Here is a 14,210-nt window from a genome sequence, read left to right on the forward strand (position 1 = left end):
ATCAATAGACTTGCTTCTGTTTATCATGAAAAGCCACTGTATAGCTACGTACTGTGCAGTACATAATTTGCGGGTGACATTTCTCACCTTTATAGCAAACCAGTTATCACCTTTATAATGAGTTTAGAAAGCATGATAAAATTAGAGCTAAACAAACAAAGTGATAAGATACAACAGTGTTTTTTTATAATTTGTTTAACACATCAAGTTTTTTTTTAAATTATATCTCATCATTGCTGGATTTTTATTAAAAAATACAAGAACTTAATTCAAAATCTAGCTTTAATAAATTATGAATTATGAGTATTTTGAACAATGATACCTTTTTATTGCTGGATTTGATTATAAATAAAAGAAACTGTATTTAGGCCACACAATGGGTATTATAAATTCCCGAACACATTTCCTATACTATAATCAGAATTATCTGCAACTAATGAAGTTTTCTTATAAGTCAGTTCACATACCACAATTCACATTTCAAAATCCAGCAATGATCAATATTTCTGGTTCTCTTTTGTTTCTTAGATAAAAGTTTTAAAAAAGCTGGATGAAAAACCCGTCATTTCTCCTATAAAGTTTTAAATAATTATTTTTTATGAAAACAAAGGTGAGTGTTTTCTAAAAGGGGTGAAAGGGGTGAAAATTGCTGCGCAGTAATAATTATATTTCTATTTGTCAGCACATTACTAAAAATGACTAAAAAAATATATATATAAAAGTATAGGAAATTATGTATAAACACTATCCAACGATTTACTTGGTATGTTTTTTAAATTCAGTAATAAAAAAATTTATCATCCTCTCACAAAAATTAGGCTACATATCAAGTCTGCATGGGTTTTATGGACCCTTATCAGACTGGACCAGACAGGGTCCTGCTCATTGGGGATTAAAATGTCTGGTATGGGGGTCACTTATAGAGGAGATTTTCTTTGCTTTTAACACCTTTTGCGTTTAAAAGGGACATTCTAAAATGTCTTAATCCCTGTTATGTGTAAAAGAAAATGGATAAGGTTGGGGGACGTTGAGGAGATCGTAAGTGGCGTAGTTTAAAATTAGCAAGTTGGACAATCAATCCAGATACGATTCCTAGTCGTAGCTTATATCAAGTTGGTGTTTATTGTCGGATGATTACTGGAAATGGTACTGTTTCTGTGCGTATCGGTCTAGACTTGATGCTCAGGGGGAAATATTACTCCTGCCATTGGCTAGGCTAGAAATCAGTCGTTTAATATTCATCCATTCCAGAAGGGGACTTTCATCGACTACTTAACAATACTATTCCATGTGAATTGATTTAAGGTCTTTTGAAAAAAGAAATACATGCAAAGACGTTTTTCTTTGTAACTCCTTTTGCAAATAATCGTAGCTATTCAAAAAATGTGACTTACCAATAATTAAGAAAGAACATAATCATTCTATTGTGAATCAGTTCATAAATTCATCTAAATCGTGCAACTTTATGCAGGTGTCAGACGGGAGCATTTAGATTAAAATTAATTATTGTGTAATTATTTGATCACCAGTACTAGTCCTACTTTGGATTTTATTTACAACAATCTTTCGACAATTTTATTAATTGTAATTTTATACATTGAGATATAATTATAAGATGAAACATATCTACGATATCTCAAAATAACACAAAAAGCTTTTATCTTATATTAAATGTAATTACACAAGCAGTCATAATTTTCTATACAAAATGTTTAAGGCGTAAAATTATAAGCTTGCCGTCATTCTCAAGTAACATTTTAACTATTTTTGACATAACATTAAGATATTATCATACACATAACGTATTATTTGAATACTTCACAAGTTCAGGATAATTGCAAAATTAACTACATGTACCAAATAGAAGAAAATCAGATAAATTGCAAAAATGTATCTTAATACAAACATTCAATCACAAAATGAAATAAATCAGTTTGCTGTACAAGTTATGGTTTTTAGGAATAAACTTAAGTAGTGTTTACATACCTGTGATGGGATTTGTGAATAGAGAGATCGCAGCAATAGTTTTTTTTGAGCGAAACTCCTTCACACAATATGAGTACAATATATAATCAAGACATTACTTTAGACGAATAGTCACCATGCAACGGATAACTAAAGCCTTTGATTAATAATATTGTGCTTAAGTTCTCTGTTTTATATCATTTACATAAAAATGTTTCATTTTTGCTAAATAATAAAAACGTTGTATGATGTAAAATCAAACCTTTTTTTTTTTGCATTTATGTTTAAAGATCTTAGTATTAATAAAATATCGGTTTTGAGGCAAGACTGTGCATGGACGGGGACAACGTCGCATCAGGTGTGTGGCGACCATAGTGGAGTTTATATTTAGATTGGCCTCATTATGCTGTTAATACAATATAAGCTTAATGTATCAATTTTACAATGCCTTAGTAAGTTTTATAATGACTTTAGAAAATGAGAGTTTCCCGGGAGATACGGAGTTGACTCGTTTAACAGATTTTAGGCTTGATTGCGGGCATTGAGGGTAACATCCTCGGTCAAAGACTGAAAGTTTCTTCAATAAAGATTAGTCAGATCTTCCGTATCAAGTACAATGTAATGCTTGAGTGCAATTTTGATGCCTTTTCCATGAGCAGGAAGTCAACAAGCGTAATGGGAGACATGAATGCTATTCATATGCTTAAGTGCAATTACCGGAAAGGTAATTCTTTTTTAATGGGACAAGCGTGATTTATGACTAGGTACACAAAGTCCATGAAATGCAGAACAAAAGACTAGAATTTTCAAACATATTCTGATTTCTCTATAAAAATGGATTGATGCATGCACACGACATTACGCTGATCTTTGGAATCATTTAGTTGTGGTGCTTTGAAGTGTAAAAGTGTATGAAAGGGAATTTCGTAGTTTATTTTATGCATGTTTTTAAAAGTAGGAACTTCCATTTTCCATTTTACAACATTGTATCATTGTATGTGTAACAAAATTTAAGCATTTATTCATTTTTATAAACCCATTTTTCATCTATAAGTAGTGTTGTTTTCAAAAATAGGTATTGATCTAATTCGGAAAAAAGATCTGTGAAGAATACGCTGATCTTTTGAATCAATCTGATAATACTGTTATAATACAACTATTCAACAAGATTACAAGTTGACTATTCAGGCCCTCGCCAAATAAATGTGCTTTCACAACATCGTCTATAAACTTATTTAATCATTTTTTTTTTCAGTACAGCTTTAAAACATAAAATAATTACTGCCGTACACTGTAGAAACAAAGTATCTCTAAACACACTTCACAGAGTGTTTGATATTTCAACCTTCGCATTCCCCTTCAACGTCTGTTGCGAGGTTAACGTTTGAAGTTGAAGTTCGAATAAAAATCCTTGAGATTTCAAACCTTAGAATGAACCTTGCTTCCTTTAATGCATCATTTCAATTTATCCGTAATTATTATCTTTTTTTCGTGCATTTTGACATGAACAGTATAAAACGGTATTGTTATGCTTGAATATTTTACTTTCCAGTTTCCCACCACAGTGCCGGGACATAGCTGTGGCTTTTTAGAGTGCGATGGGCTAACCCCATGGATTTACTCCAGGTTTTAACTTTTTTTTGCTGGGACTTACCCCCGGGAATTTACTTTTCAATTGTCCAACAGGGCAGGACTTTTACAAGGGGTTTTGAAATTGAAAATTAAATAAAAACATTCAAATTAATATGATTATCGCGTGGATTTTAGTGCGATTACGATAAAAAACCAAACACTGTGAACAATGTAAAAAGTCGTTGGTGTTGCTCAAAACATTTAGATTTTATATAAAATGATGTCAGTATACGATGCACGATTGTAAATCATAGATGAGAGGAAGTAAAAATGATAATAATATAAACGTATTTAATTGTTGATGGTATTCTTGAAAAATGATACAGTTTATAATTTTCAAACAAAAACATAAAAACCAATTCTTACAAATGCATTTGTCGAAATACTTTGAAATTAATTTAAACAGAAACAAAAGGCATGACCATAAAATATAAAATACAGATTCATCCGTCATATTGTTGACTAGTTTTTTATAGTTTTTTTTAAGTTCATTGGTTTTTTTCACTTTGAATTGGTACTTTGTACATTGAATTCCTTAAAAGACGCATTTTACTTGTAGACATTCTTAAACAATGTACCTGATGAAAATCTAACCTAAAAGATATGTTGATAACATGAACCAATATACGCAAGTTATGAATACATTTAACAATTGAAACAAATGTAAGACACCCTCGTGATATCATACGTTTTTGCATCATGACTCTCTGCATGACTCTGTATAATGCCAGATTCTCAAACTGTCAGACAGCACAATATAATCGTGCCAAATCACCATGTGTCTAGCCAAACAGTCAAGAAATGTTAGGCGGAGACGGAACATGTCGCACAAAACAACATGTGGGCATATACATGTACTTGTTTGAATATACTATTTTATAAGTAAAGCATGTGCAGATCATGGAATTTCGGTAAAGGGGACTCTAAGTTTATGAAGGGGGTCACCCACTTCGGAATCAAATGAGAGATTGACCAACAATGCCCCTTTGCCAGGCTCTGGGTCCGTGCATGTAAAGAATGCAGTTATCCCATACGGCTAACAGGAAACTTCTCGCATCATGAATTCATAGATCTAAAATAGTTTGATACTTTAGAAGAATTTTTCGTCTAACTAGTACAATTTTATTTTTATGTTTGAAAAGCAACTGTCGTTTAAACTTTCAGACAGAAACGGATTGTTTTTACATGTATCTGGAAGTGAAAACAAAATGTTCCATCAGTTGATAATCGCGCGTAATTATTTATTTTTAAAATGACTGTCCTGCCATGTGCCTACATCAAGATTTCAGTCTTGATGCCGAGTATGTGGACAGAGTAGATGAAAAAAAGACTGAAGTTTTGACTTTCGTGATATCACATCTTCGAAAGTTCAAAACTTCATTTCGTACGACAAAAAGGCCCAACTAGTATAATCGATACCGCCTTGGGACACAATTATGCCGTAGAAGTTAAAGTTTGAATAAAATCTCAATGTTTCTCAAAATTAGTTGTTAACTTCCTACTTCCAGGTTCAGTTCAATGTATTTAGTTGAAAAAATTAGCCATACAAAACGTCATTATTCTAATATTTATTGATAGCGTTTCGCATCAAATTTAGTCTAATTATACATATGGATAATCGAATAACTTAATAAGCAGAAATCCTGAAAAAAAGCTTTTAATTTTACATAATTATAATGAGAAGTCTTAGGCTTACTTCATATTACATTGAAAACTTTAGTAGCAACGTCTGATATAGATAAAATACACGCATATCGGTGATGTGTTACCCCAAATAATATAAAAAAAACGTTGAACGGGAAGGCGAAGTTTGAAATCTCAAACTATTTATTATGCCAGCAAATACGCATACGACTACATTCATTTGATAACAATTTTTAACGTAAAACACATTGTCTTGGCTTTATATATGTCGCAGTAAATCTGTACTTGTAATTTCTCTCTTTTTTAAAGCAAATCATGTATAATTACCGAAAATGAAAATGCTAAAAAAGGGTTTATTTTCTGGTGCATCTTTGGAAAGAGATACGCACCGGGCAATAATACGGTAGCGAAGCGCACTGTATGCTTTGTTCAAGTCGTCTTTAATTTCTGATGCGCTGATGCGCCGATGCTAAGCAGTACGCGTATGTTATAATACGACCATTGCTACTTGCGAAGATTGCAGCTAGATTCAGCCATTTTTTCAGACGGTATTTAACTGCTAATTAAATGTGCTTTTGCACGTGATTCTAATGACATTTTCGCTCAGTTGGACTGAAAAATCAATATTCCTTCAATTGATATGCAACACTGTTGGGTTGACGTGTAAATGGTGAAAATACTGGACTTTGCTACTACCTTTCTAATGCTTCTCATACTAGGGACATTTGTGTAATTAATTTCAGGCAGTATTTTCAGTAACTGCTTTCCTAGGGGACAAGCTTTTTCAGTGATGCATGTAATATTATAGGACTATTTGAAAGATAACTCTAACACAATTAAATATTGTAGCATTTGATCTAGTTTCAATATTTTGACAACGTGTTACCATGATGAATCTTAACAGAAAATACGAGCCCAAGCCTGTTAAAACATGCTTCTATTCATCAGATGAAAACTTGAAATATGAAAGTGAGAGCTTTTCTTACATATGTCTTAATTCAATTTGGCTGTTACTTAATACAATATTAACTTCAAATAACAAAAAATACTCACGTTATATCTTCCCAAAGTGAATGGATCTTACACGTACGTAGCATATCACGTGCGCCACCTGCCAGAAACTTATTCAGCTACATGTAAATGTCACTGCTAACATTAAACTGCTTCGCGTATTTCATAAGCCAGATAGTGATTTGCATGAACAATAAACGACATAACAATGCCGAACAATAAATTCAAATTTCAAGAATTTTAATTCTGAATTTCTTTCTTAAACGATCTTTTTACATTTATACTTTAACTTCAAACTTAATAATAACATAAACTAGATACTATTGAATTGTACTTGAATTAAGGTGCATTTAAAACCCAGATACAACCAATCAGTGTGGCAAACAACGCACAAAAGAACATGTAACATAAACCATTTTAAACTGCAAACTCAACAAAACGTTTGTCAATTCATAACTGAAGGAGTAAATAGCAGGTATGCTTTTGATGTTTTTATTTTTCATGTTTTATAATCCAATCGAACGTTGGTCGATGTTATACATAGACATAGTACTAGAGATCTATCAGTGACACAAATAATAATCCTAACTTGCATTTACATTTACATCTGTATGACAAAAATGAAAAGGCAAAATGCAGTAACTGTATGGTTAAAAACTTAATGATAAATCATTTCATTTAAATGTCTATTTTCATGGTAAATACTGAAGAGTTTTTTTCTAGTTTTTATATATGGTGTGTGATATGGCACAAATAATATATATATATTCATCTGAATGAAATAGTGGATCTGAGTTTATTTTATGTGTCTTAAAACATTTTCTAATATCATGCAATATGCATGTATTTGACAATTTTATTGCATTGACATGAGTTTTTCCTGCAGTAATCTAGTTTTAATTGATAATAAATAGTTATCAATGGCTAGATAGTAGGACTATCTACAAGAGCCAGTAATAGAAATTAAATAAGAAGTTTCAGAAAATCATCAATAACATGTGTTTATAAGTGTATATAAACTCGTTTGTGGTGTTGGATACTTTCTAATCGTCGATAACTCAAATCATTACCCGGTTGGCAACTGGGGTTCGCCATTGTTGGCGGGAAGGATAGAAGATACAGATACAGATACAGATACAGATACAGATAACATGCTTGAAAATGATCAGATCTAGACTTTTTTGGTCAATTGGTGGGTACTATTTATCCTAGGGAGCTTCAGTTGATTAAAACTAACAATTCGGATACTGATGCTTCATTTTTAGATTTACATCTCTCTATTTATGACAATATTATATACTAGTATACCAAAATGTATGACAAGAGAGATGTTTTTAATTTTAATATTGTAAATTTTCCTAATTTGGATCGGGATGTACCTCAGGCTACATCTTATGGGGTATATATTTCTCAATTAATTCGGTTTGCCAGAGGGTGTAGTCATGTCAAGCATTTCAATGAACGTAATCAATACATTACAAGTTAACTTCTTCAGCAAGGCTACCGTTATTACAAATTGCGAAATCATTTTGCTAAATTTTACTATCGTAATTCTGATTTAGTTTTAAAATTCAATAGTAATTTAAAGACACTCCTAAACCCGTTTTTGTATCGGGATGTGGTTTACAAACTTCGTAAGATCTTGGGTCATGGTAATTATCCAAATGTAATTGGTAAATTTATGAAACGTTTTATTAAAAGAGATTACGACCCAACTGTTTTGAGACATACCGCATGTTTAGTGTTCAACCGGTTTACAGTTGGACACTACGCTTCCCTCTTTGATTGTGTCTGACGGAAGTGGAGAAGGACTCTATGATAAGCAGTAATAACAGCCACCAGGATATCTTTGCAAAACCAGGATTTTGGCAAACTTCACTACCATTTCTAAGTGACTTAGAAACTTCTGTTTTAGCTTGGATGGTAGTTTAGGGACCAAGGAGCAATAAATGATATAGTTTTGCATTATTTTTAATTTTCTTATGTACAAAAAAGATGATTAAAAAATTTGTCCAATTGGATTTTTCCAGTTTCCAATCGGATATATGGCGTCCGATTGGAATTTTCGAAATTCCAATCGGATTGGTTTCCCATATTTTGGCGTGCTGGATTTTTTTCCGGGCGGAAAACTTTTTTTTTGTTCAAAGTGTGTAAAAACAGTTGATTATTGTATATATTGTATGTAGAAAGTAATTTATATCAAATAGCGGTCTCCCGAAAATTTTTCAAAAATCCAATCGGATTTTTTTCCAACATTTTTTAATGGAAAAATATCCGCCCGGACGAATTTCCGATTGGAAAAAATTCCAGTTGGTTTTTTTTTTCAATCTTAAAAACTGGAAAAAGTTCCAATTGGAGTTTTTATTCGAAAACGTGTTTTTCATTATTTTTTTGTTCGCAGAACACAATCGTGATGTGCGGCGAATATTGTCCGTTTTTTTTTCAGAATACCGCGAACTTTTCTTATTATTTCGAAAAAAAGCGACGCATGAAATAATTATTTTACTTAATGGTATTTCAATGTATTCGACAGGACTATAGAGTTTAAAATTGAATACCTCTCATATTATTTGAGAACTCTTTAAATAATGGACGGCAGTCAATGCTTAAATTTTAACTGTTTGAGATGTATATCGGGAACTTGAGTTACATGAATTTTAAAGGAGCCGCTTATTTTTGTATGGGTGAAATTAAGTGTGCGCCGACTAGTACTGACTGTAATTAAAACGTTCGCCATTTTTCTGGGGGCAACCCTTTCTTTTATTTTTGTTTATTATCATATTTCAATATAATCCTGAATGTAAATGTTGTAATTATCATTGTTTAAATTAGTTGTATTTCACAGCGGTACGTGTGTTAATTATAATTGCATGCGTATTAGTACATGATATTTCGATAAAAAGTCAGACGAGGATAACGGCTGTGTTTTTTTAGCTCCGATACCTGTTGATTTAAAAGATAAATGAAGCTCTGGAGCTATAGCCGTCGAATGCGCCCACTCTCTTTGGTTCAATTTGTTTCCCTCCTAACGGGATTTTCTGGTCGCGTGAACGACAAGAAAAAAATCTCTCTGGTCTTTAAAACAACGAATGCTCCGCGAGCTTTAAAAAAACTTCTAACCTTTATGAATCCTATTGTGTCCTGTTAAAATAAGAAAGCAAATATTTCTTGAATTGTGTTTCTTCCTTCATTGTCAATAAATACAAATTTTCAAATGTTTATCCGAATTTATATCACGAAAATACTAGTATATTATTTGCAGCTTAGTCCGGTAAAAATCACTGTACGCCGGATAGACTGGGTCAGTGCCGGGAAAACAGACAAACACCTACGGTTGCCAGCGAAGTGAAATGATGTGGCCCATTTTAGAAAGCTAATATAAATGCTGAATAATAATGAGACTCAGTAACGTAATCTGCTACCGAATGGATAAGACAAAAACTACGATAAACAGAACGAAATACATTTAGATCCAATTATGTAATTTTTACTTGAAGGCACATACTAGACAAGAAACATAAGATTACAGCGGCACACGAAGTATTATGAGTGAGTAGTGGTTACCTTTTTTATTTGGTATAACCTGGTCCATTAACTTCTGTTTAAGTTAAATGCACCGGAAGTTTGACGCCATGAACAGAAAAAGGGTAATAAGAAATGGAAACAAGACCATATTCAAAACAAGCTGACGTTAAAATGCACGGAACAACGTGATGTCATTAGGTTTTGTGCTCAAATAGGAATGACACTGACAAGCACGTGCACTTATCTTTAATTCCACCAGAAGCATTAAAACGGGACATATTGATGAAACATTTTTTTTTATAGAACGTGCCTTTAAATAATTATCCCTCTGTTCTACGCTGATCAGCGCGAAATCATATCTGAACAATGGTGTTTATTGTATCTCGACCTGGTATACAAGAATACACCTTTTTTATAAAATATAAAATGCTTTCAGTCAGAAAGGGAATTCTTTAGAAAGGTACCATCACTATTTTGTCGTTTAAAGTGCTCCGTGTATTTAACGTGATAACCACATATCACGGTTATATTTTACAGATATTGCATTCATGAGAGGGTGATAAGGAAAATGTTTACCGCGAGATATATAAAAACCGACCGAGACGTTTTTCAAGTAATATGACAGGTTTAGTCAAGACCTTTTACATACCGTTCACCCCTATATTTATGCGCGCACTTTAACATTGCGTAGGCTAAATGTCAAATTCGATTCAATAATTGGTAGTTGTTTTCGAAACTTTGGCACGGACGGCAAATCATTATTTTAAAATAAAAAATTTCTAAAGGGTTCACACATGCAGGAACACAAGAGATAGTAATTCAATACTATAGTATACAATGTACGTAAGCACCTCGTCAAAATTGATCATTTCAGTCTTTTAATCGAATCGGATGCAAAAGTATCAATCTCTTAATAGGAGATATGAAAAAAAATCACGTAGGCAGACAAACAAAAAAGCGCTGTTGCTTATGTGCTATAAAATTAAGGATCATATCACATGCGCAGAACAAAAAATAACGCATGTGATAGGCTTATGATCGAAAAGTTCATATCACATGCGCAACAGTGGTATTTTAGATTTCCGTGCATGTTATATTGATAAAAGACTGCAACGAATAAATATGACGAGACGAACGTGATAGCTAACACGTGCGAATGCGATGTCCCCTCCATGCCACCGTAAGAAAGTTATACCTTTTTTTTTCTTTTTTTTTTTTGTTGTTGTTATCGAATGTTACTGATGTCGGTTTCTGCACTGACGCAACAAGCTAAAATATATGGAATTTTATTTTATGTGACCTGTAAATTGCTACCGAAAATTCGCCATATTTTTGGTGTGCTATATAGTAAAGACTCCTACTGTCTTTATTGTATTTGGTGTTTATTGACTATTCAATAAATCTTATGTTGATTTTCCTATAAATATTTTAATTTTTATAAGTTTTCGGTATAATAAATTAATATGAATCAAATATGAATACAGACCTCTCCTGAAGCCTCAGTAAAATATACATATATCTCGAGGTGTATATTTGCAACAGGCTGAAATATTCATGCTTGCCAGGACTTTCTCACATCTAAGGCGGACAGTCAGTCAGTGTTTAAGTTTTATAAGCGTTCATCCGCCCTTTCTGGGGCAGTATTGCATTAGACCCCCAACATGTCACCAGGCATGCCGTTAAAGATAATTTCGGAAAATCAATGGTGGAGAAGATTTACCTCTACGCAGTTTCCGTAAAATATATGCCAAAAAGTCCAAAAAAGCGGGTCACTGTCACGACAAATGAGACCAAAAACGACAGAAATCCGAGATTTAAAGTGGACACTATCGCGTCGCTATAAATGCTAAATACAAGTGCACCCTTAAACTCTACCCTACTACCACAGATATTTCATATCACCCTCAGTCTCAGGAATGCAATATTTATGAAAATATATATTGTTTTATTTACCTTTACTTACCTTCATGGTCTCCAAACTGCGCATAGCATGATAGCTTGAATTTAAACATGATGTTGTTAAAGTGTCAATGCATAAACGCACGTAAACACATAGACCGGGAATTACCTCTCCTGTTTCAGGAAAATTTAATACCAATTCAAATTACACGACATTTAAGGCGTAAGCTTGGAAGCAAATTAAATTACTTAAAATTCCTCGAAATAGCCAAGCATCGAAAGTTGCCTTCAATACTTTGGTAAATGGCAATAAATATGAATATACTAGACTACAAGAGAGTTGATCACGAATGGACATCCGGCTACATACTAACATGCCAACATGGAAGATATATAACTTTAAAGCGTAATTCGAAGATATGAGAAGTGCGCCACCTGGAGAATACATCTCTTTTTATTCGCGTCATTATTTGAATGTCCCCTTCCTCAATCATTTTGAGTTTTTCAGTTGAATACTTAATTTCTAAAAGGCAATTCTTAGACTACATACCAAGGCCTAGGTCTAGCAGTTTCAGACAAGAAGCTTTTTTTTAAAGTTTTATTTTCCCATATATGTCTTATGTAAAACTTGGGACCCGCTGGGACCCCGGATACCAGGAAAGTTGAACACTCTTCATAGTCTAGAGGATCATTAAAAGATGTCACACGCCAAATATCAAAGCGCTACGCCTTGCAGTTTTGGACAGCAAGATTTTTTTACGTTTTCATTTTGGTGGCCATGGTAACTACAGTGCTACGTGGAATTCAATTCTTCAAACAATTTTAAAAGGCTGCCAACTAAGGATCCTTCCAGTGAAGTCTGGTGTAAATTGCCCAATGGTTCTGAAGATTTTTTTAAATTGTTGACTTAAGCATAACGGACATTAAACCGTCACAAAAGCACACCGCGAGTCTTGGCTCAGCTTAGCTAAAACGAGAGCTGTCCGTAAGCCAGTGCTCGACTATTCGAATCGTTGTCTCAGAAGCAGGAATATTACCATATATGTTACAATATCTATTGAGTTTCAATCGAGTATCTGCATTAGTTTTCGAGTATCTTGACAGCAAAACTTTAACCAGAAGTTTTCAGTTCAAAAGGGGACAAGATCTGGCCAAAATGCAGGTCAGAGTTATGGGACTTGATGCAATCAACTAGTTTTATAACCCCGAAGACACGTGTGAAGTTTCAATTTAATATCTGCATTTGTTTTGCATACAGTAACTTAAACACAACACTTTAACCATATTCTTCCAAGTCCAAAAGGGGGCATGATATGCACAAAATACATGTCAAAGTTATGAGAATTGACCCAGTGAAATTAATTTATCTAGAAAAAGAAAAAAAGTTTCAAATCTATATGCCTTTTTGTAACAGTGAATGTATTTGCATGCAAATCTAACCAGAATTTTCGAAGTCCAAAAAGGGGCATAATTTGGGCAAATGCATGTCAGAGTAATGGGACTTGATGCTATCACCTAGTTTCATAACCCCGAAGACACATGTGAAGTTTCAATTCATTATCTGCATTAGTTTAAGTAATTTGCATGTAAAACTTTAACCAGGATTTCTAAGTCCAAATGGGGGCATAATTTGACCAAAATACATGTCAGTTATGGGACTTGACCCAGTGAGGTTGGTAAAATTGACCTAGAAACAAGAGCGCTGCAAAGCGGGGCAATATATGCCCGAAGGGTTACATCACAGGATGGGAGCAAAATTTAAAGGACTTGACTGGTGAAGCCCAAAGGACAGGAATAATAAAAAGAAGAAATTCCAAAAACAAAATTCTATGTCCACAAAAAACCTCTTACCTGGAAAAGTTATGACAAAATACATTTAAAATTGGATGTGCCATCCATGTTGTACCACAGGAACAGTGGTTTCGGATTTTCCCAATGGCCAATAATAAAAAAGTTTCAAAATAAGCTATTTATAGTAACAAAAAAGGGAAGTAATTAAAAAAAATCATTTTAAGAGAACATAAAAGAAACTGCCAAATAAAAACAAGAACACTGCAATGCAGAGTAATATACACAAAGGAAAGTCATATATGACATTTGACCCCCAAGTGTGACCTTGATCTTGAAACGAGTCATCCAAAACATGCACTCTGCACGTCGTCTCAGTGTGGTGAACATTTGTGTCAAGTTTCTTTGAAATCCTTCAAGGGACAAGAAATTGCTAATGGACGGATGGTGACTGGGGGTAAAACATAATACGTCCCTTTAAAAAAATAACAGAGTTAGAGTGAAAGTGCAACAGTAAAATGAAAATCTAAGTGAAAGGGATAAATCATGAAATATTGGTGCAAGTGTTATGGCCCTTATGTAATATGAAGAATAACTTTGAATCAAATCCATTAAGTTATTACAGAGATGAGAAGAAAAAAAGAGTAAGTGTAAAACTAACTGTTTTTAAATCTTACCAGGACTGAACTGTTTCGATATCTGTCTTCTGGTCTGTTTCGTCGGGCCCTTAAGGGTGTTTCTCTTGT

The sequence above is a fragment of the Mercenaria mercenaria genome, unplaced genomic scaffold (genome assembly GCF_021730395.1).
Source record: "Mercenaria mercenaria strain notata unplaced genomic scaffold, MADL_Memer_1 contig_4357, whole genome shotgun sequence".
Lineage (NCBI taxonomy): Eukaryota > Metazoa > Mollusca > Bivalvia > Venerida > Veneridae > Mercenaria > Mercenaria mercenaria.